General features: G+C 45.2%; 1 protein-coding gene across 3 annotated transcripts in view; it reads left to right on the top strand.

The window, feature by feature from the left end:
- LOC139365115 (septin-9-like) overlaps window positions 1-22,873 on the top strand; it is a 131,193-nt gene that overhangs the window by 45,050 nt on the left and 63,270 nt on the right. Inside the window, exon 1 of one of the 3 annotated variants that reach the window (XM_071102512.1) lies at window positions 21,932-21,994. The exons of the other annotated variants lie outside the window; for them this stretch is intronic. The gene's annotated coding sequence lies outside the window, so the exon portion shown is untranslated. Of the gene's footprint in view, window positions 1-21,931; window positions 21,995-22,873 lie in introns of those variants that run through there. 3 annotated transcript variants of the gene reach the window in all.

Genomic DNA, 22,873 nt, shown 5'->3' on the forward strand with positions numbered 1-22,873 from the left:
TGCTGTGGTTGACTACGTGTTGAAGTGGATAGCTGCTGTGGTTGACTATGTGTTGAAATAGATAGCTGCTGTGGTTGACTACGTGCTGAAGGGGCTTGCTGCTGTGGTTGACTACGTGTTGAAGTAGATAGCTGCTGTGGTTGACTACGTGTTGAAGTGGATAGCTGCTGTGGTTGACTATGTGTTGAAGTAGATAGCTGCTGTGGTTGACTACGTGTTGAAGTGGATAGCTGCTGTGGTTGACTACGTGTTGAAGTGGATAGCTGCTGTGGTTGACTACGTGTTGAAGTAGATAGCTGCTGTGGTTGACTACGTGTTGAAGTGGATAGCTGCTGTGGTTGACTACGTGTTGAAGTAGATAGCTGCTGTGGTTGACTACGTGTTGAAGTAGATAGCTGCTGTTGTTGACTACGTGTTGAAGGGGCTTGCTGCGGTGGTTGACTACGTGTTGAAGGGGCTTGCTGTTGTGGTTGACTACGTGTTGAAGTGGATAGCTGCTGTGGTTGACTACATGCTGAAGGGGCTTGCTGCTGTGGTTACGTGTTGAAGGGGCTTGCTGCTGTGGTTGACTACATGTTGAAGGGGCTTGCTGTTGTGGTTGACTACGTGTTGAAGTGGATAGCTGCTGTGGTTGACTACATGCTGAAGGGGCTTGCTGCTGTGGTTGACTACGTGTTGAAGGGGCTTGCTGCTGTGGTTGACTACGTGTTGAAGTAGATAGCTGCTGTGGTTGACTACGTGTTGAAGTGGATAGCTGCTGTGGTTGACTACGTGTTGAAGTGGATAGCTGCTGTGGTTGACTACGTGTTGAAGTGGATAGCTGCTGTGGTTGACTACGTGTTGAAGTAGATAGCTGCTGTGGTTGACTACGTGTTGAAGGGGCTTGCTGCTGTGGTTGACTACGTGTTGAAGGGGCTTGCTGCGGTGGTTGACTACGTGTTGAAGGGGCTTGCTGCTGTGGTTACGTGTTGAAGGGGCTTGCTGCTGTGGTTGACTACATGCTGAAGGGGCTTGCTGCTGTGGTTGACTACGTGTTGAAGTGGATAGCTGCTGTGGTTGACTACATGTTGAAGGGGCTTGCTGCTGTGGTTGACTACGTGTTGAAGTGGATAGCTGCTGTGGTTGACTACATGCTGAAGGGGCTTGCTGCTGTGGTTGACTACGTGTTGAAGTGGATAGCTGCTGTGGTTGACTACGTGTTGAAGGGGCTTGCTGCTGTGGTTACGTGTTCAAGGGGCTTGCTGCTGTGGTTGACTACATGCTGAAGTGGATAGCTGCTGTGGTTGACATCGTAACATCTGACAAAAATAGGCAGCAGGCTTTGTGGAAATGTATATTTGTGTCATTCGCAACTTTTGGCCACGACTGTACTGTTAAAGGGGGTCGCTGTGGTTGACTACGTGTTGAAGTGGATAGCTGCTGTGGTTGACTACATGTTGAAGTAGATAGCTGCTGTGGTTGACTACATGTTGAAGTAGATAGCTGCTGTGGTTGACTACATGTTGAAGTAGATAGCTGCTGTGGTTGACTACATGTTGAAGTGGATAGCTGCTGTGGTTGACTACGTGTTGAAGTGGATAGCTGCTGTGGTTGACTACGTGTTGAAGTGGATAGCTGCTGTGGTTGACTACATGTTGAAGTGGATAGCTGCTGTGGTTGACTACGTGTTGAAGTGGATAGCTGCTGTGGTTGACTACGTGTTGAAGTAGATAGCTGCTGTGGTTGACTACGTGTTGAAGTAGATGGCTGCTGTGGTTGACTACATGTTGAAGTGGATAGCTGCTGTGGTTGACTACGTGTTGAAGTGGATAGCTGCTGTGGTTGACTACGTGTAGAAGTGGATAGCTGCTGTGGTTGATTACGTGTTGAAGTAGATAGCTGCTGTGGTTGACTACGTGTTGAAGTAGATAGCTGCTGTGGTTGACTACGTGTTGTAGTGGATAGCTGCTGTGGTTGACTACGTGTTGAAGTAGATAGCTGCTGTGGTTGACTACGTGTTGAAGTAGATAGCTGCTGTGGTTGACTACGTGTTGAAGTAGATAGCTGCTGTGGTTGACTACGTGTTGAAGTGGATAGCTGCTGTGGTTGACTACGTGTTGAAGTGGATAGCTGCTGTGGTTGACTATGTGTTGAAATAGATAGCTGCTGTGGTTGACTACGTGCTGAAGGGGCTTGCTGCTGTGGTTGACTACGTGTTGAAGTAGATAGCTGCTGTGGTTGACTACGTGTTGAAGTGGATAGCTGCTGTGGTTGACTATGTGTTGAAGTGGATAGCTGCTGTAGTTGACTACGTGTTGAAGTAGATAGCTGCTGTGGTTGACTACGTGTTGAAGTAGATAGCTGCTGTGGTTGACTACGTGTTGAAGTGGATAGCTGCTGTGGTTGACTACGTGTTGAAGTGGATAGCTGCTGTGGTTGACTACGTGTTGAAGTAGATAGCTGCTGTGGTTGACTACGTGTTGAAGTGGATAGCTGCTGTGGTTGACTACGTGTTGAAGTAGATAGCTGCTGTGGTTGACTACGTGTTGAAGTAGATAGCTGCTGTTGTTGACTACGTGTTGAAGGGGCTTGCTGCGGTGGTTGACTACGTGTTGAAGGGGCTTGCTGCTGTGGTTACGTGTTGAAGGGGCTTGCTGCTGTGGTTGACTACATGTTGAAGGGGCTTGCTGTTGTGGTTGACTACGTGTTGAAGTGGATAGCTGCTGTGGTTGACTACATGCTGAAGGGGCTTGCTGCTGTGGTTGACTACGTGTTGAAGGGGCTTGCTGCTGTGGTTGACTACGTGTTGAAGTGGATAGCTGCTGTGGTTGACTACGTGTTGAAGTGGATAGCTGCTGTGGTTGACTACGTGTTGAAGTGGATAGCTGCTGTGGTTGACTACGTGTTGAAGTAGATAGCTGCTGTGGTTGACTACGTGTTGAAGGGGCTTGCTGCTGTGGTTGACTACGTGTTGAAGGGGCTTGCTGCGGTGGTTGACTACGTGTTGAAGGGGCTTGCTGCTGTGGTTACGTGTTGAAGGGGCTTGCTGCTGTGGTTGACTACATGCTGAAGGGGCTTGCTGCTGTGGTTGACTACGTGTTGAAGTGGATAGCTGCTGTGGTTGACTACATGTTGAAGGGGCTTGCTGCTGTGGTTGACTACGTGTTGAAGTGGATAGCTGCTGTGGTTGACTACATGCTGAAGGGGCTTGCTGCTGTGGTTGACTACGTGTTGAAGTGGATAGCTGCTGTGGTTGACTACGTGTTGAAGGGGCTTGCTGCTGTGGTTACGTGTTCAAGGGGCTTGCTGCTGTGGTTGACTACATGCTGAAGTGGATAGCTGCTGTGGTTGACTACATGCTGAAGTGGATAGCTGCTGTGGTTGACTACGTGTTGAAGTGGATAGCTGCTGTGGTTGACTACGTGTTGAAGTGGATAGCTGCTCTGGTTGACTACGTGTTGAAGGGGCTTGCTGCTGTGGTTGACTACGTGTTGAAGTGGATAGCTGCTGTGGTTGACTACGTGTTGAAGTGGATAGCTGCTCTGGTTGACTACGTGTTGAAGGGGCTTGCTGCTGTGGTTGACTACGTGTTGAAGTGGATAGCTGCTGTGGTTGACTACGTGTTGAAGTGGATAGCTGCTGTGGTTGACTACGTGTTGAAGTGGATAGCTGCTGTGGTTGACTACGTGTTGAAGTGGATAGCTGCTGTGGTTGACTACGTGTTGAAGTGGATAGCTGCTGTGGTTGACTACGTGTTGAAGTGGATAGCTGCTGTGGTTGACTACGTGTTGAAGTGGATAGCTGCTGTGGTTGACTACGTGTTGAAGTGGATAGCTGCTGTGGTTGACTACGTGTTGAAGTAGATAGCTGCTGTGGTTGACTATGTGTTGAAGTGGATAGCTGCTGTGGTTGACTACATGTTGAAGTGGATAGCTGCTGTGGTTGACTATGTGTTGAAGTAGATAGCTGCTGTGGTTGACTACGTGTTGAAGTAGATAGCTGCTGTGGTTGACTACGTGTTGAAGTGGATAGCTGCTGTGGTTGACTACGTGTTAAAGTAGATAGCTGCTGTGGTTGACTACGTGTTGAAGTAGATAGCTGCTGTGGTTGACTACGTGTTGAAGTAGATAGCTGCTGTGGTTGACTACGTGTTGAAGTAGATAGCTGCTGTGGTTGACTACGTGTTGAAGTGGATAGCTGCTGTGGTTGACTACGTGTTGAAGTGGATAGCTGCTGTGGTTGACTACGTGTTGAAGTGGATAGCTGCTGTGGTTGACTACGTGTTGAAGTAGATAGCTGCTGTGGTTGACTACGTGTTGAAGTAGATAGCTGCTGTGGTTGACTACGTGTAGAAGTGGATAGCTGCTGTGGTTGACTACGTGTAGAAGTGGATAGCTGCTGTGGTTGACTACGTGTAGAAGTGGATAGCTGCTGTGGTTGACTACGTGTAGAAGTGGATAGCTGCTGTGGTTGACTACGTGTTCAAGTGGATAGCTGCTGTGGTTGACTACGTGTTCAAGTGGATAGCTGCTGTGGTTGACTACATGTTGAAGTGGATAGCTGCTGTGGTTGACTACGTGTTGAAGGGGCTTGCTGCTGTGGTTGACTACGTGTTGAAGGGTCTTTCTGCTGTGGTTGACTACGTGTTGAAGTGGATAGCTGCTGTGGTTGACTACGTGTTGAAGGGGCTTGCTGCTGTGGTTGACTACATGTTGAAGTGGATAGCTGCTGTGGTTGACTACGTGTTGAAGGGGCTTGCTGCTGTGGTTGACTACGTGTTGAAGGGGATTTCTGCTGTGGTTGACTACGTGTTGAAGGGGCTTTCTGCTGTGGTTGACTACGTGTTGAAGTAGATAGCTGCTGTGGTTGACTACGTGTTGAAGTAGATAGCTGCTGTGGTTGACTACGTGTTGAAGGGGCTTTCTGCTGTGGTTGACTACGTGTTGAAGTGGATAGCTGCTGTGGTTGACTACGTGTTGAAGGGGGTTTCTGCTGTGGTTGACTACGTGTTGAAGTGGATAGCTGCTGTGGTTGACTACGTGTTGAAGTAGATAGCTGCTGTGGTTGACTACGTGTTGAAGTGGATAGCTGCTGTGGTTGACTACGTGTTGAAGTGGATAGCTGCTGTGGTTGACTACGTGTTGAAGTAGATAGCTGCTGTGGTTGACTACGTGTTGAAGTAGATAGCTGCTGTGGTTGACTACGTGTTGAAGTAGATAGCTGCTGTGTTTGACTACGTGTTGAAGTGGATAGCTGCTGTGGTTGACTACGTGTTGAAGTAGATAGCTGCTGTGGTTGACTACGTGTTGAAGTAGATTGCTGCTGTGGTTGACTACGTGTTGAAGTAGATAGCTGCTGTGGTTGACTACGTGTTGAAGTAGATAGCTGCTGTGGTTGACTACGTGTTGAAGTGGATAGCTGCTGTGGTTGACTACGTGTTGAAGTAGATAGCTGCTGTGGTTGACTACGTGTTGAAGTGGATAGCTGCTGTGGTTGACTACGTGTTGAAGTGGATAGCTGCTGTGGTTGACTACGTGTTGAAGTGGATAGCTGCTGTGGTTGACTTCGTGTTGAAGTGGATAGCTGCTGTGGTTGACTACGTGTTGAAGTAGATAGCTGCTGTGGTTGACTACGTGCTGAAGGGGCTTGCTGCTGTGGTTGACTACGTGTTGAAGGGGCTTGCTGCTGTGGTTGACTACGTGTTGAAGTGGATAGCTGCTGTGGTTGACTACGTGTTGAAGTGGATAGCTGCTGTGGTTGACTACGTGTTGAAGTAGATATCTGCTGTTGTTGACTACGTGTTGAAGTGGATAGCTGCTGTGGTTGACTACGTGTTGAAGTGGATAGCTGCTGTGGTTGACTACATGCTGAAGTGGATAGCTGCTGTGGTTGACTACATGTTGAAGTGGATAGCTGCTGTGGTTGACTACGTGTTGAAGTAGATTGCTGCTGTGGTTGACTACGTGTTGAAGTAGATAGCTGCTGTGGTTGACTACGTGTTGAAGTGGATAGCTGCTGTGGTTGACTGCGTGTTGAAGTGGATAGCTGCTGTGGTTGACTGCGTGTTGAAGGGGCTTGCTGCTGTGGTTGACTTCGTGTTGAAGTGGATAGCTGCTGTGGTTGACTACATGTTTTACTTCTCTGCTTTAACATTGTGTTTGGGACTAAGACGGTGGTTTAAACCCATATTCCAGAAATGAATCAATAATCATCAGAGGTCCGTCATTGTGAACTAGGGATGAAAGCATTCCTCTGAACGAGGTGTGTTGGCTACTAGTGCCCCCCTCTGTCAGATAGTTAGAGGGCTGAGAAACAGAGTTATTAAACCATTAGACATTTTAGACGTTAGATTTATTTGATAAACGTATCTCTCTGGTCTGAGTGACAACGTTGCTTTATTTTCAACACAGCTATGCATCGCTAATTCAACCTCCACAATGTTGGGAAGTGTGTGAACTCAGACATTTAAGCCCTGTGTAGGAGGAGTGTGTTTTCAGACACATGAGGTAATGTTTGGGAAGTATCAGTGAGTTTCCATCCACATCTTCTACCTCTGGCACCCCCAGTGTACAGCACTGTGAGAGGGCAGTCCAGTGGGACCTTCTCTCCTTTCCCCTGGTGTGTGTGTGTGTGTGTGTGTGTGTGAGGCCTGCAGGAACAGTAGGTTCCGTCATGTCCCTTCTCCCCTCTATTTGAGTGTTACCAACCTGCCTGGGTGCCTCAGGCCACCCTGTCTGTCGGACAGTAATTTGTGTGTGTGTGCGCACGCGACATGTATTAAGGGTGTCTGGCCTAGGGGACAGGTGATAGAGATGGACTACTGTTACAAGGGTAAGGTACCTTTATGGGGGTGGTGTTAAACACGAGGTAGTCAAATGTATTACAGTGTTACGTTAAGGTGTGTTTAATTTACCACAGTAAAAATGCTTTAACATAGTAGAGAGGGATTTGTTTTTGCAATCTTCCATTAATAGTTAACTATTTGCAATGGCCAATTTTATTCCATTGGCCATTTTAAGTCAACAGCAAGTACAAAATGTGTCAAATGTCCGTCTGCTCCATGTTACAGTGGACTTTACGGTGTGATAACTTTAAAGGTCCACAGTGAAATGCTTCATTGTCAGTGTGTGGCATGGACATGTGAAACATTACATTTAGTATGTGATTGAACGTTTTCAATTGGATTTCAAAGCCTTGAAATGTGTTGCTGTAAAATGTTGGAAGACGTTACTGTAGGGCTGGTGCTTCCACAGGAAATGATCTCATGCACACACACACAGCTGACTATGCCTGGCTTGGACGTGACTACATAGTGAGCCTGTATGCATACTTTCTCTTGCTCTCCTTTTGTCTTTCTCCTTCCCTCCCTCTTTCGATCCCTCTCTCCATCTCTCCCTCTTTTGATCCCTCTCTCCATCTCTTGATCCCTCTCTCCATCTCTCCCTCTTGATCCCTCTCTCTCTCCATCCCTCCCTCTCTCCTTCCCTCCCTCTTTTGATCCCTCTCTCTCCATGCCTCCCTCTTTTGATCCCTCTCTCTCTCTCCTTCCCTCCCTCTTTTGATCCCCCTCTCTCTCATTCCCTCCCTCTTTTGATCCCTCTCTCTCTCCATCCATCCCTCTCTCCATCCCTCCCTCTTTTGATCCCTCTCTCTCTCCATCCCTCCCTCTTTCGATCCCCCCCTCTCTCCTTCCCCCTCTCTCTCATTCCCTCCCTCTTTTGATCCCTCTCTCCATCCATCCCTCTCTCCATCCCTCCCTCTTTTGATCCCTCTCTCTCTCTCCATCCCTCCCTCTTTTGATCCCTCTCTCTCTCTCTCCATCCCTCCCTCTTTTGATCCCTCTCACTCTCCATCCCTCCCTCTTTTGATCCCTCTCTCTCCTTCCTTCCCTCCCTCTTTTGATCCCCCTCTCTTTCCTTCCCTCCCTCTTTTGACCCCCCTCTCTTTCCATCCCTCCCTCTTTTGATCCCCCTCTCTTTCCATCCCTCCCTCTTTTGATCCCCCTCTCTTTCCATCCCTCCCTCTTTTGATCCCCTTCTTTCCATCCCTCCCTCTTTTGATCCCCCTCTCTTTCCATCCCTCCCTCTTTTGATCCCTCTCTCTCTCTCCTACCCTCCCTCTTTTGATCCCTCTCTCTCTCTCCATCCCTCCCTCTTTTGATCCCTCTCTCTCTCTCCATCCTTCCCTCTTTTGATCCCTCTCTCGCTCCTTCCCTCCCTCTTTTGATCCCTCTCTCGCTCCTTCCCTCCCTCTTTTGATCCCTCTCTCGCTCCTTCCCTCCCTCTTTTGATCCCTCTCTCTCTCCATCCCTCCCTCTCTTTCTCTCTCTCTCTCCATCCTTCTGGTTTCCAGCTGTATGACCTTTGTTCAAGTTTCTCTTGGCTGTCAGCTGAAGGACTGAGCAGAACCAAGCCACAGTAAACACACAAACACACACACTGCCTCTCAGGTGGGGTAAAGCAGCCAGTGGTGACAGCCTCCCTAAGGACAGTATTACTGAGCGTGTCAAGGGAAGTATTTAGACTTCATGTGTGTGGTTTTCTATGTGCAGTAGTACTAATCATAAGGACTGGCTTGTATTCTTTAGGCACCAAAAGGAGGAAAACAGACTGAACCAATAAGAAACGCTCATTTTTGTTTTCCATTGCAAAACCTTTTGCTACGGTGTGCTCTAATGTATACGACCCTGGTTTATACCGTTGACCTCGCTGTGTATCTGTGGAATGTCAACTGTTAGACCAACTAACTGGCACCATATTGTCGGGTGTTTGTTGCTGCTAATGCTCTGTTTGATGGATGAGGGAGGGAAACGTAATGTGAATGAACGAGGTGACTATTAGAAGGTGACTTAACACCAAAGACAGGACGACGGTAAACCCCTCTCTGATGTCACTGACCCCTCTCGTTACTGTAGCGTGACCTTTCCCTGACCACAAGAAGCCATTTAATTGTTTACTCATGTTTTGTTGGTTGAAGATGGGAGTCTCTCTATAGCATGAGTTGCTTAATCTGTTCTCTGAGGTTGTGTGATGGAAGCTAAGAATTGGGAGAATGGAGTGGGAATACTAGTTCTAGAACAGATAGGAGCCATATATATACAGTGCCTTGCGAAAGTATTCGGCCCCCTTGAACTTTGCGACCTTTTGCCACATTTCAGGCTTCAAACATAAAGATATAAATCTGTATTTTTTTGTGAAGAATCAACAACAAGTGGGACACAATCATGAAGTGGAATGACATTTATTGGATATTTCAAACTTTTTTAACAAATCAAAAACTGAAAAATTGGGCGTGCAAAATTATTCAGCCCCCTTAAGTTAATACTTTGTAGCGCCACCTTTTGCTGCGATTACAGCTGTAAGTCGCTTGGGGTATGTCTCTATCAGTTTTGCACATCGAGAGACTGAATTTTTTTCCCATTCCACCTTGCAAAACAGCTCGAGCTCAGTGAGGTTGGATGGAGAGCATTTGTGAACAGCAATTTTCAGTTCTTTCCACAGATTCTCGATTGGATTCAGTCTGGACTTTGACTTGGCCATTCTAACACCTGGATATGTTTATTTTTGAACCATTCCATTGTAGATTTTGCTTTATGTTTTGGATCATTGTCTTGTTGGAAGACAAATCTCCGTCCCAGTCTCAGGTCTTTTGCAGACTCCATCAGGTTTTCTTCCAGAATGGTCCTGTATTTGGCTCCATCCATCTTCCCATCAATTTTAACCATCTTCCCTGTCCCTGCTGAAGAAAAGCAGGCCCAAACCATGATGCTGCCACCACCATGTTTGACAGTGGGGATGGTGTGTTCAGCTGTGTTGCTTTTACGCCAAACATAACGTTTTGCATTGTTGCCAGAAAGTTCAATTTTGGTTTCATCTGACCAGAGCACCTTCTTCCACATGTTTGGTGTGTCTCCCAGGTGGCTTGTGGCAAACTTTAAACGACACTTTTTATGGATATTTTTAAGAAATGGCTTTCTTCTTGCCACTCTTCCATAAAGGCCAGATTTGTGCAATATACGACTGATTGTTGTCCTATGGACAGAGTCTCCCACCTCAGCTGTAGATCTCTGCAGTTCATCCAGAGTGATCATGGGCCTCTTGGCTGCATCTCTGATCAGTCTTCTCCTTGTATGAGCTGAAAGTTTAGAGGGACGGCCAGGTCTTGGTAGATTTGCAGTGGTCTGATACTCCTTCCATTTCAATATTATCGCTTGCACAGTGCTCCTTGGGATGTTTAAAGCTTGGGAAATATTTTTGTATCCAAATCCGGCTTTAAACTTCTTCACAACAGTATCTCGGACCTGCCTGGTGTGTTCCTTGTTCTTCATGATGCTCTCTGCGCTTTTAACGGACCTCTGAGACTATCACAGTGCAGGTGCATATATACGGAGACTTGATTACACACAGGTGGATTGTATTTATCATCATTAGTCATTTAGGTCAACATTGGATCATTCAGAGATCATCACTGAACTTCTGGAGAGAGTTTGCTGCACTGAAAGTAAAGGGGCTGAATAATTTTGCACGGCCAATTTTTCAGTTTTTGATTTGTTAAAAAAGTTTGAAATATCCAATAAATGTCGTTCCACTTCATGATTGTGTCCCACTTGTTGTTGGTTCTTCACAAAAAAATACAGTTTTATATCTTTATGTTTGAAGCCTGAAATGTGGCAAAAGGTCGCAAAGTTCAAGGGGGCCGAATACTTTCGCAAGGCTGTATATATATATATATATTTATATATTTATTTCTTTCTTTCTTTCTGTCTTTCTGTCTTTCTGTCTTTCTTTACTGTCTTTCTTTACTGTCTTTCTTTACTGTCTTTCTTTACTGTCTTTTTGAGAAAAAATAGCCAGTCAAGGAGTACCTTACTGCAAGTGAGGAAGTAGAGCCTTGATTACATGCTGATGGGCTCTGTGGATGACTGTCGCTAGTTAGCCCTGGACTGGACTGGTGAGGATCTTGGTTGGTAGGATAGCCCTCCACTGTGGATGACTGTAGCTAGTTAGCCCTGGACTGGACTGGTGAGGATCTTGGTTGGTAGGCTAGCCCTCCACTGTGAGATGACTGTAGCTAGTTAGGACTGGACTGGTGAGGATCTTGGTTGGAAGGATATCCCTCCACTGTGGATGACTGTAGCTAGTTAGCCCTGGACTGGACTGGTGAGGATCTTGGTTGGAAGGATAGCCCTCCACTGTGGATGACTGTAGATAGTTAGCCCTGGACTGAACTGGTGAGGATCTTGGTTGGAAGGATAGCCCTCCACTGTGGATGACTGTAGCTAGTTAGCCCTGGACTGGAGAGGATATTGGTTGGAAGGATAGCCCTCCACTGTAAGATGACTGTAGCTAGTTAGCCCTGGACTGGACTGGACTGGTGAGGATATTGGTTGGAAGGATAGCCCTCCACTGTAAGATGACTGTAGCTAGTTAGCCCAGGACTAGACTGGATTGGTGATGATCTTGGTTGGAAGGATAGCCCTCCGCTGTGAGATGACTGTAGCTAGTTAGCCCTGGACTGGTGAGGATCTTGGTTGGAAGGATATCCCTCCACTGTGGATGACTGTAGCTAGTTAGCCCTGGACTGGACTGGTGAGGATCTTGGTTGGAAGGATAGCCCTCCACTGTGAGATGACTGTAGCTAGTTAGCCCTGGACTGGACTGGACTGGTGAGGATCTTGGTTGGAAGGATAGCCCTCCACTGTGGATGACTGTAGCTAGTTAGCCCTGGACTGAACTGGTGAGGATCTTGGTTGGTAGGATAGCCCTCCACTGTGGATGACTGTAGCTAGTTAGCCCTGGACTGGACTGGACTGGTGAGGATCTTGATTGGTAGGATAGTCCTCCACTGTGAGATGACTGTAGCTAGTTAGCCCTGGACTGGACTGGTGAGGATCGTGGTTGGTAGGATAGCCCTCCACTGTGTTTGACTGTAGCTAGTTAGCCCTGGACTGGACTGGTGAGGATCTTGGTTGGTAGGATAGCCCTCCACTGTGGATGACTGTAGCTAGTTAGCCCTGGACTGGACTGGTGAGGATCTTGGTTGGTAGGCTAGCCCTCCACTGTGGATGACTGTAGAGGATCTTGGTTGGAAGGATAGCCCTCCACTGTGAGATGACTGTAGCTAGTTAGCCCTGGACTAGACTGGTGAGGATCTTGGTTGGTAGGCTAGCCCTCCACTGTGAGATGACTGTAACTAGTTAGCCCTGGACTAGACTGGTGAGGATCTTGGTTGGTAGGACAGCCCTCCACTGTGAGATGTGGTCATGCAGGGTGACACACAGCAAATAGACAATAGAAATCACTAGTCTGACCGCAAGCTTGTAGTCTCTTGTTGTGTTGTGAGGCCTTTTCATGGTCAGAGGTCTGCTAGGGTAATGTGTGTCTGTGTGCACGCGCACACCACATACTGTATGTGTCCTGTGTGTTAGCCGAGTAGGAGGACATTCCTGTGGAGAGGAGAGAGGAATAAGACCAGGCAGTACTTCTGTCCTTTTCGTTTATTTGGTCCACTCACATTCCTCTCTGGTCACATGATGGACATCCTGTAAGGGCAAAGGTCAAGCCATCGGGGCAAAAAGCCCTCAGGAGCCTTGTATAACCACTCTGAAATGCATCAAAAGAGCTACGGATGCAGTGACTGACCTTCATGATATCAAAGTTTGAACCAAGTTTTGAGGCTATACAGTGGACTAGCACAAGCTTACATTTTGGGTTCTGATAGGGTACGATCGTTCAAGAGTAAATGGGTGCATATCATAAAGTCAAGAAATATATGTAGCAACTGCAGATTGACCCTTTTAGCTAGGAGAGCTTTAGCTGCAGATCAAAGTTAGCCTCCATGCTAATGTGAGTAGTACAGAATAGTACAATTGTTGCTTATCATGGGAATTAGCTTCAGGCTATACTAACACCGCAAAGTCATTTTGATGAAGATTAGCTTGAGGTTAATGGGGTGACTTCTGTTCAGAATTAGTGATAGTTCTGGGTGACTCAGTATCTCCCCGAGGGGAGCAGTAGGGTCATGTGCTGACTGGGGGAGCGTTCTCTCAGGCTGCCGTCACAACCTCCTAAGATGGTGTTTATTTCCCTTTTTCCCACATAAAGAGCTATTGATGGCAAGGAGAAGGGATGGCTGAGGAGCTGGACTTGTGCATGTCACAAGGCACGGAAATGTCTTCAGTGATGAATAATTTACAGATGGGAAGTGTGTGTGTTGTTTATGACGGGTGTGTGTGTGTGTTTGTGTGTGTTTGTGTGTGTTTGTGTGTGTGTGTGTGTGTGTGTGTGTGTGTGTGTGTGCCGTTCCGGCTTGAGAGAGAGAAGACAGGAATGAAAAGCTGTCTTTTATTACTCTGGCCACACAAAATATTTTTCCATTTTTTTTGCTTTGTGTTTCTCAGAAGTGTAATCGTGATAAAAGGGACTGAATAGAGACTCAGGTTGATACTAAATCCATGCATACAACACAAGATACTGCCGTAACCTTTTACCCTCCCCACTGCCTCACCTCACATGTCAATTTACTATCAGATACAGAGGTACCATACTCTGGAATTCATATCTTCACATGTCAATTTACTATCAGATACAGAGGTACCATACTCTGGAATTCATATCTTCACATTGCCAATTTATTATCCCTCAATAACTTCAAGTGTAGACTAAGGGTCAGCCTGATGAACCAAACTACCCAGTAGTAGACTAGGGGTCAGCCTGATGAACCAAACTACCCAGTAGTAGACTAGGGGTCAGCATGATGAACCAAGCTACCCAGTAGTAGACTAGGGGTCAGCCTGATGAACCAAACAGCCCAGTAGTAGACTAGGGGTCAGCATGATGAACCAAGCTACCCAGTAGTAGACTAGGGGTCAGCCTGATGAACCAAACAGCCCAGTAGTAGACTAGGGGTCAGCCTGATGAACCAAACTACCCAGTGGTAGACTAGGGGTCAGCCTGATGAACCAAACTACCCAGTGGTAGACTAGGGGTCAGCCTGATGAACCAAACTACCCAGTAGTAGACTAGGGGTCAGCATGATGAACCAAGCTACCCAGTAGTAGACTAGGGGTCAGCCTGATGAACCAAACTTCTCAGTAGTAGACTAGGGGTCAGCCTGATGAACCAAACTACCCAGTAGTAGACTAGGGGTCAGCCTGATGAACCAAGCTACCCAGTAGTAGACTAGGGGTCAGCCTGATGAACCAAGCTACCCAGTAGTAGACTAGGGGTCAGCCTGATGAACCAAACAGCCCAGTAGTAGACTAGGGGTCAGCATGATGAACCAAGCTACCCAGTAGTAGACTAGGGGTCAGCCTGATGAACCAAACAGCCCAGTAGTAGACTAGGGGTCAGCCTGATGAACCAAACTACCCAGTGGTAGACTAGGGGTCAGCCTGATGAACCAAACTACCCAGTGGTAGACTAGGGGTCAGCCTGATGAACCAAACTACCCAGTAGTAGACTAGGGGTCAGCATGATGAACCAAGCTACCCAGTAGTAGACTAGGGGTCAGCCTGATGAACCAAACTTCTCAGTAGTAGACTAGGGGTCAGCCTGATGAACCAAACTACCCAGTAGTAGACTAGGGGTCAGCCTGATGAACCAAGCTACCCAGTAGTAGACTAGGGGTCAGCCTGATGAACCAAACTACCCAGTAGTAGACTAGGGGTCAGCCTGATGAACCAAGCTACCCAGTAGTAGACTAGGGTCAGCATGATGAACCAAGCTACCCAGTAGTAGACTAGGGGTCAGCCTGATGAACCACACTACCCAGTAGTAGACTAGGGGTCAGCCTGATGAACCACACTACCCAGTAGTAGACTAGGGGTCAGCCTGATGAACCAAACAGCCCAGTAGTAGACTAGGGGTCAGCCTGATGAACCAAACTACCCAGTGGTAGACTAGGGGTCAGCCTGATGAACCAAACTACCCAGTGGTAGACTAGGGGTCAGCCTGATGAACCAAACTACCCAGTAGTAGACTAGGGGTCAACCTGATGAAGCAAACAGCCCAGTAATCCCCTCCATGTAGCCTAACTCACACATGTATGTACACACATGTTTTGGTGCTGGTTTTCATATAAGCCCTTTTGGGCTTCCAACCTTACCTGCACAATGTTTTTACCACTTTCTTTTAGTAGTACGGTTTATGTATTTCACTTGTTTTCTTTGGTGCAAATAAATCAAACCTAAAACACTCCCAGAAAAAGAATAGACACTTCTACAGATAGCATCGCCACAGACAAAGACAACTGGTAGAGAAGAAAATAACACTTTAGACTGTTGATACACCCCCCACATACAGTACCTGTTGGTTTCTCCAGTGACATTAACACCTCAACAAAACAGCATCCCATTGGTGCAGCTCTAACAACAACCAGTAGGAGATGCTGTTACACAGGTGGTTCTCTCCCAGACTCAGGTAAATAGGTAGGTATTCCACACAGGTCTTTATCTCTTCCAGATTCAGGTAAATAGGTAGGTATTCCACACAGGTCTTTATCTCTCCCAGACTCAGGTAAATAGGTAGGTATTCCACACAGGTCTTTATCTCTCCCAGACTCAGGTAAATAGGTAGGTATTCCACACAGGTCTTTATCTCTTCCAGATTCAGGTAAATAGGTAGGTATTCCACACAGGTCTTTATCTCTCCCAGACTCAGGTAAATAGGTAGGTATTCCACACAGGTCTTTATCTCTTCCAGATTCAGGTAACTAGGTAGGTATTTTCTACAGGTGGTTCTCTCCCAGACTCAGGTAAATAGGTAGGTATTCCACACAGGTCTTTATCTCTCCCAGACTCAGGTAAATAGGTAGGTATTCCACACAGGTCTTTATCTCTTCCAGATTCAGGTAAATAGGTAGGTATTCCACACAGGTCTTTATCTCTTCCAGACTCAGGTAAATAGGTAGGTATTCCACACAGGTGGTTATCTCTCCCAGACTCGGGTAACTAGGAAGGTATTCCCCACTGTCTGTAAGAGATTACATTACACTTCTTATACATGACTTGACAAAGTCGTATATGTCCTGTCCTGTTAGATTTATGTCAACAGCTTTGTTTCACTAGGGACGTCCTGATCGTATCGCAGCGTAGCCCTGTTGTCTTGATGTTGTCATAGAAATAAGATGGCTCACAATATTGCCATCCAACTGTATAGATATCTCAGTGTAGGACATCTCCTGTCCACTCCATCTGCTTTGTCAGTAAACATGTGGTCAGATTGTGGATCAGTTATACCACTGTGCTGGCCTTTTTTTTACCGAATAAATGACTGGGAGGTAATAGATATGGAGTGTGTGACTCTCTTTGTTTTTATAGCTTCCAGTTTATTCTCAGTTAGTCAGCACCTCTACACTAAATCATTTTCTATGGGTGTGTGCCAGCTCATTCTTTTTATTAGACTGTGCTGGCTATGTATATACAGTACAGTACATACTTAATCTATGTACATACAGTACATAATCTATGTACATACAGTACATACTTCATCTATGTACATACAGTACATAATCTATGTACATACAGTACATACTTCATCTATGTACATACAGTACATACTTCATCTATGTACATACTTCATCTATGTACATACAGTACATACTTCATCTATGTACATACTTCATCTATGTACATACAGTACATACTTCATCTATGTACATACAGTACATACTTCATCTATGTACATACAGTACATACTTCATCTATGTACATACTTCATCTATGTACATACAGTACATACTTCATCTATGTATATACAGTACATACTTCATCTATGTACATACAGTACATACTTCATCTATGTACATACTTCATCTATGTACATACAGTACATACTTCATCTATGTACATACTTCATCTATGTACATACTTCATCTATGTACATACAGTACATACTTCATCTATGTACATACTTCATCTATGTACATACAGTACATACTTCATCTATGTACATACAGTACATACTTCATCTATGTACATACTTCATCTATGTACATACAGTACATACTTCATCTATGTACATACAGTACATACTTCATCTATGTACATACAGTACATACTTCATCTATGTACATACAGTACATACTTCATCTGTGTACATACAGTACATACTTCATCTGTGTACATACAGTACATACTTCATCTATGTACATACAGTACATACTTCATCTATGTATATACAGTACATACTTCATCTATGTATATACAGTACATACTTCATCTATGTATATACAGTACATACTTCATCTATGTACATACAGTACATACTTCATCTGTGTACATACAGTACATACTTCATCTATGTACATACAGTACATACTTCATCTATGTATATACAGTACATACTTCATCTATGTACATACTTCATCTATGTATATACAGTACATACTTCAGCTATGTACATACAGTACATACTTCATCTATGTACATACTTCATCTATGTACATACAGTACATACTTCAGCTATGTACATACAGTACATACTTCATCTATGTACATACTTCATCTATGTACATACAGTACATACTTCATCTATGTACATACAGTACATACTTCATCTATGTATATACAGTACATACTTCATCTATGTATATACAGTACATACTTCATCTGTGTACATACAGTACATACTTCATCTGTGTACATACAGTACATACTTCATCTGTGTACATACTTCATCTATGTACATACAGTACATACTTCATCTATGTACATACAGTACATACTTCAGCTATGTACATACTTCATCTATGTACATACAGTACATACTTCAGCTATGTTGCTAATAGAAATACAGGAGCAAACAGACAAGGTGTGGGGATTTCTATTACAATTTATTATTATATAATAATAATACTTTTTTGGTACTGTTTAACCCTTTTTCTTCGCAATTTCTTGATATCCAATTGGTTGTTAAAGTCTTGTCCCATTGTTGCAACTACCGTACAGACTCGGAAGATGCGGAGGTCGAGAGTAGAGGTCGACCAATTCTGATTTTTCAGCGCCGATACCAAAAAAGACGATACCGATTAATCAGTGTGTTTTTTTTTTATTGTGTTTTTTATATATATATATATGTAATAATGACAATTACAGCAATACTGAATGAACACTTTTTGTTTTAACTTAATATAATACAAAAATACAAAACATTTAGTCTCAAATAAATGATGAAACATGTTCAATTTGGTTTAAATAATGCAAAAAAGCAGTGTTGGAGAAGAAAGTAAAAGTGCAATATGTGCCATGTAAAAAGCTAACGTTTCAGTTCCTTGCTCAGAACATGAGAACATATGAAAGCTGGTGGTTCCTTTTAACATGAGACTTCAATATTCCCAGGTAAGAAGTTTTCGGTTGTAGTTATTTTAGGAATTATAGGACTATTTCTTTCTATATCATTTGTATTTCATATTCCTTTGACTATTGGATGTTCTTATAGGCACTATAGTATTGCCAGCCTAATCTCGGGAGTTGATAGGCTTGAAGTCATAAACAGCGCTGTGCCTCAAGCATTGCTAAGAGCTGCTGGCAAACGCAGTAAAGTTTGAATGAATGCTTACGAGCCTGCTGCTGCCTACCACTGCTCAGTCAGACTGCTCTATCAAATATCAAATCATAGACTTAATTATCATATAATATACACAGAAATACGAGCCTTAGGTCATTAATATGGTCAAATCCGGAAACTCATTTTGAAAACAAAATGTTTATTATTTCAGTGAAATACGCGACCGTTCCATATTTTATCTAACGGGTGGCATCCCTAAGTCTAAATATTGCTGTTACATTGCACACCCGTCAATGTTATGTCATAATTATGTATGTTAGGAAGAAATGGTCTTCACACAGTTTGCAACGAGCCAGGCGGCCCAAACTGCTGCATATAGCCTGACTCTGCATGCACTGAACTCAAGAGAAGTGACACAATTTCCCAAGTTAATATTGCCTGCTAACATGAACTTCTTTTAACTATATATACAGGTTTAAAAAATATATATACTTGTGTATTGATTTTAAGAAAGGCATTGATGTTCATGGTTAGGTACATTGGTGCAACGATGGTGATATTTTTCGCGAATCCGTTTTTGTTAAATCACCACCCGTTTGGCCATGTAGTCTGTGATTCATTGATAAATTAACAGAAACCACGTTGATTAAATGCAACGCTGAACAAGCTAGTTAAACTAGTAATATCATCAACCATGTGTAGTTAACTAGTAATTATGTGAAGATTGATTGTTTTTTATAAGATAAGTTTAATGTTAGCTAACAACTTACCTTGGCTCCTTGCTGCACTCACGTAACAAGTGGTCATCCTGCCACGCAGTCTCCTTGTGGATTGCAATGTAATCGGCCATAATCGGTGTCCAAAAATGCTGATTACCGATTGTTATGAAAACTTGAGCGAGATGGGACAAGGACATCCCAGCTGGCAAACCCTCACCTAACCCGGACGACGCTGGTCCTATTGTGTACCGCCTCATGGGTCTCCCGGTCATGGCCAGCTGCAACACAGCCCGGGATCGAACCCGGATCTGTAGAGACGCCTCTAGAACTGCGTTGCAGTGCCTCAGACCCCTGCGCCACTCGGGAGACCCAGTATTTTGTTTCTTGTGTCGTTTCTTGTCCCCAGCATCTGTGAGTTTGTTCTTTACTTCCACTACTTTGGTAATGTATACATACTTGACTAAAGGTGTGGAGAGATGGTTTGGGACCAGCAGCAAGCCTGCGCCAGGCAGTAGTGTTTTTATGCAGAGGGAAAGTCAGTGAGGTAAGGTAACTAGTAACTAGAACAGACCTTCCCATTGACGTTAATGTCATTCTAGTTCAGTGGTCTGCTTTACGTAACTCTGCTCTGGGATGATTCACTGTAGTGCTCTGCTGGGTTTATATCAGCATGTTAGAGGAAGTACTTCCTCCTTTCCCAGAGCTCTGCGTCCATATGACACCCCTATACACACACACACACGATTTCCTGTCTTTTCTTGTCTTTTCTGACAGGAGGGCCCAGAAGGATATACTGCTGAGGTAAAATAAGTGTTTTAGTTAAAAATGAACCCCAGGAAGCTTTGTATTTCTGGTGGTTAATTAAACTCCCACGTCTTTCACATTGACGACAATAGAGGGCATTGGCTGATTCTGTTCCAACTGTACACTAAACATTATACTTTCTAACGTAGGCCTAGTGTTTTCTAGAAACTCTCCAACCTTTTTCATTATCATCTAAAACTCAAAACTGATGCTAGATCAGCACTTATACTCAGACACTTACGGGCCCAACTGCATTGGAACTTGACTTCTCTCTTCGAAAGGGATTGTTAGTGTTAAAGAATGTAGTGAAGGTGTAGAATGACTACAATGCAGACAGGACTCGACAGAACTGCTTTTCCCACTAAAATGTGCGTGAGCCAGCCTTCACATGCCCTTATTTTGGGTTTCCCCGTATACTGTATGGGAACAATAGTGGTCCTGTTTGGTCTCTCGGTCTTCTCCTTTCTCTCCTTCTCTCTCCGTCCTCCTGAGGCGGCCCACTGAATACTCAGCCTTCAGTCTGGAAACCTGTGGGACACAAGTTGGCTATTCACGTCGGTCCTTTTCTCCTCTCAATCTCTCTCCACACACACACACACACTCCTGTACACACACACACCTCAATCAGGCTATTCACTTTGTGCTTTCTCACACTCCTCTCCTCTCTGTCTGTACATCCCACCTACACAGACTGGAGAAATGGTCTGGAACTGGTTTCCTACTCCTATGATGTGGCCCTGTTCCTCTATCTGCTCTCTGTGCATTTCAGATGTGTATGATTGCAGAACATTTGCTTGAAATTCAGTCACCGGTAATAAGATGCATGTAATCTGATATTTAGCTGAACATTTCTGATTGGAACCATAGTTGAACAAACCAAATGTGATTTGAAACATTGAAAAGGCCATGTTTCTTCAATCTATACATTGTGTTTCTATGGTCTGAAAGCCCCACTGCAGCACACGCACGGGGAGGTCAGCCAAGCAGCTCTCCACTGTCCCTGCCAAGACCTGTCTCCATCTAGCCCAGTAACATCAGCCCACAGGGCCCCTGCTATTGGGTTTCTGGCACTGCGTCTCCGTCAAACGAAGATCTTTCATCTTGGAAAGCCCATGTTCTCCGCAGGGCAGCCACTCAAATGGAGTCGATACTAAAGGCACGAGCCAAGTTGTGCCGATCAAACAAATTATGGTTGTCTTTAGCTCTGGCATCACTCTGTGTTCACAGTCAGTTTGGAGTCAAAGTTGTTTAGGAGAGACTGTTGGACTTATTTTGTGATGCAGTTTTTGCCAATGAGAAAAACACGTGTCGTTCAATGTCTGATCATACAATAAGATGATGTCCCTCTACTATGTCCTTCAGTTGGGCCTCTCTGCTGACATATCTGCCTTCAGGCAGGATACAGCTAGCCTGGTCCCAGATCAGCTTGTGCTGTCTTGCCAACTATGGCCTTTGAAGTAGACGAGACTGCACAAACAGATCTTGGACCAGGTTTGGTTAGGATATAGCTGGTTTGATATTTAGTGACTGTGACTTCAGTAGGCTTGGCTGGGGTGAATTAGGGACTGGTGAATCTCTGGGGAGGTCGGAGGAGGAATGGTGGTGGGGGGTGGAAGAGCAGTGCATTAGCCTTGTTCCCACTGCAGAAATACAGTGTGTTATCAATGTTGAGGGTGTAGTAATGTACAGAATAAAGCCAATCCTTCCACAGTCCTCTGGGCCCCAGGGACCCCTGCTAGATGCTCAGCTATGAAGAGATGACAGAGATGACAGAGAGGGGAGAGATGGAGGGAGAGAACAGAGGAATGAAAAAGAGACAAGCCTAGAAAGAGGGGCCAAGTTTTGAGTGGAAAGCTAGACTTCGAGAAGTGAGGGGAGGGTTGTACAGTACAACATTTTGTCTTTAAGATTCAGTCTTCTCAGAACTTTACAGCAGGACAACACGGAGCAGCTCCTGGCAAACAAGACCAGGACACACTGAGTTTTGTAAGTACTCCTGTGTGTGTGTGTGTGTGTGTGTGTGGGTTTGTGTGTGTGTGTGGGTTTGTGCGTGCTTGTGCGTGCTTGTGCGTGCGACTCTGCCTAGCAAATGGTCTTCATTAGAGCCAAGTCAAAACTCTTCCTGTAATTCTGATGGCATGTTACCATGTTTACCTAAAGTAAGGCCTCTCGGCTGACAGGGAGGGAAGAACTCTCTTGCTCCAGTACTCTCTCTCCCTCTTGCTCCAGTACTCTCTCTCCCTCTTGCTCCAGTACTCTCTCTCCCTCTTGCTCCAGTACACTCTCTCCCTCTTGCTCCAGTACTCTCTCTCCCTCTTGCTCCAGTACTCTCTCTCCCTCTTGCTCCAGTACACTCTCTCCCTCTTGTTCCAGTACTCTCTCTCCCTCTTGCTCCAGTACTCTCTCTCCCTCTTGCTCCAGTACTCTCTCTCCCTCTTGCTCCAGTACTCTCTCTCCCTCTTGTTCCAGTACTCTCTCTCCCTCTTGCTCCAGTACTCTCTCTCCCTCTTGCTCCAGTACTCTCTCGCTCCACAGCATTTTTGTTATCCTGTAAAAGTTGTATAGTGCTCTCTCTCCCTCTCTTTGACTTGTCCTGTCTAATGGATAGTGATGAGAGTTACTGTTGTGTTGGAGGGACCCAGGCGGCTCTGGTTACGGAGGAATCTTCAATCTGCACATGCTCAGTCTACACTACCCTGGTACTGACCGGATCAATCTGGCACAGCGCTTAGCAACACAGCTGGGAAAGCTTCAGCGAATAGGTGGCTCTAAAACTCTCAGAAAAGACAGCGACTCTGTGATGAAGTCAAACTTGTGCTCTGAAAACCACAGAACTCTCTGACGGTTTATCTACTTAGTGGTCCC

This window comes from Oncorhynchus clarkii, chromosome 13 (assembly GCF_045791955.1).
Source record: "Oncorhynchus clarkii lewisi isolate Uvic-CL-2024 chromosome 13, UVic_Ocla_1.0, whole genome shotgun sequence".
Classification (NCBI taxonomy): Eukaryota; Metazoa; Chordata; class Actinopteri; order Salmoniformes; family Salmonidae; genus Oncorhynchus; species Oncorhynchus clarkii.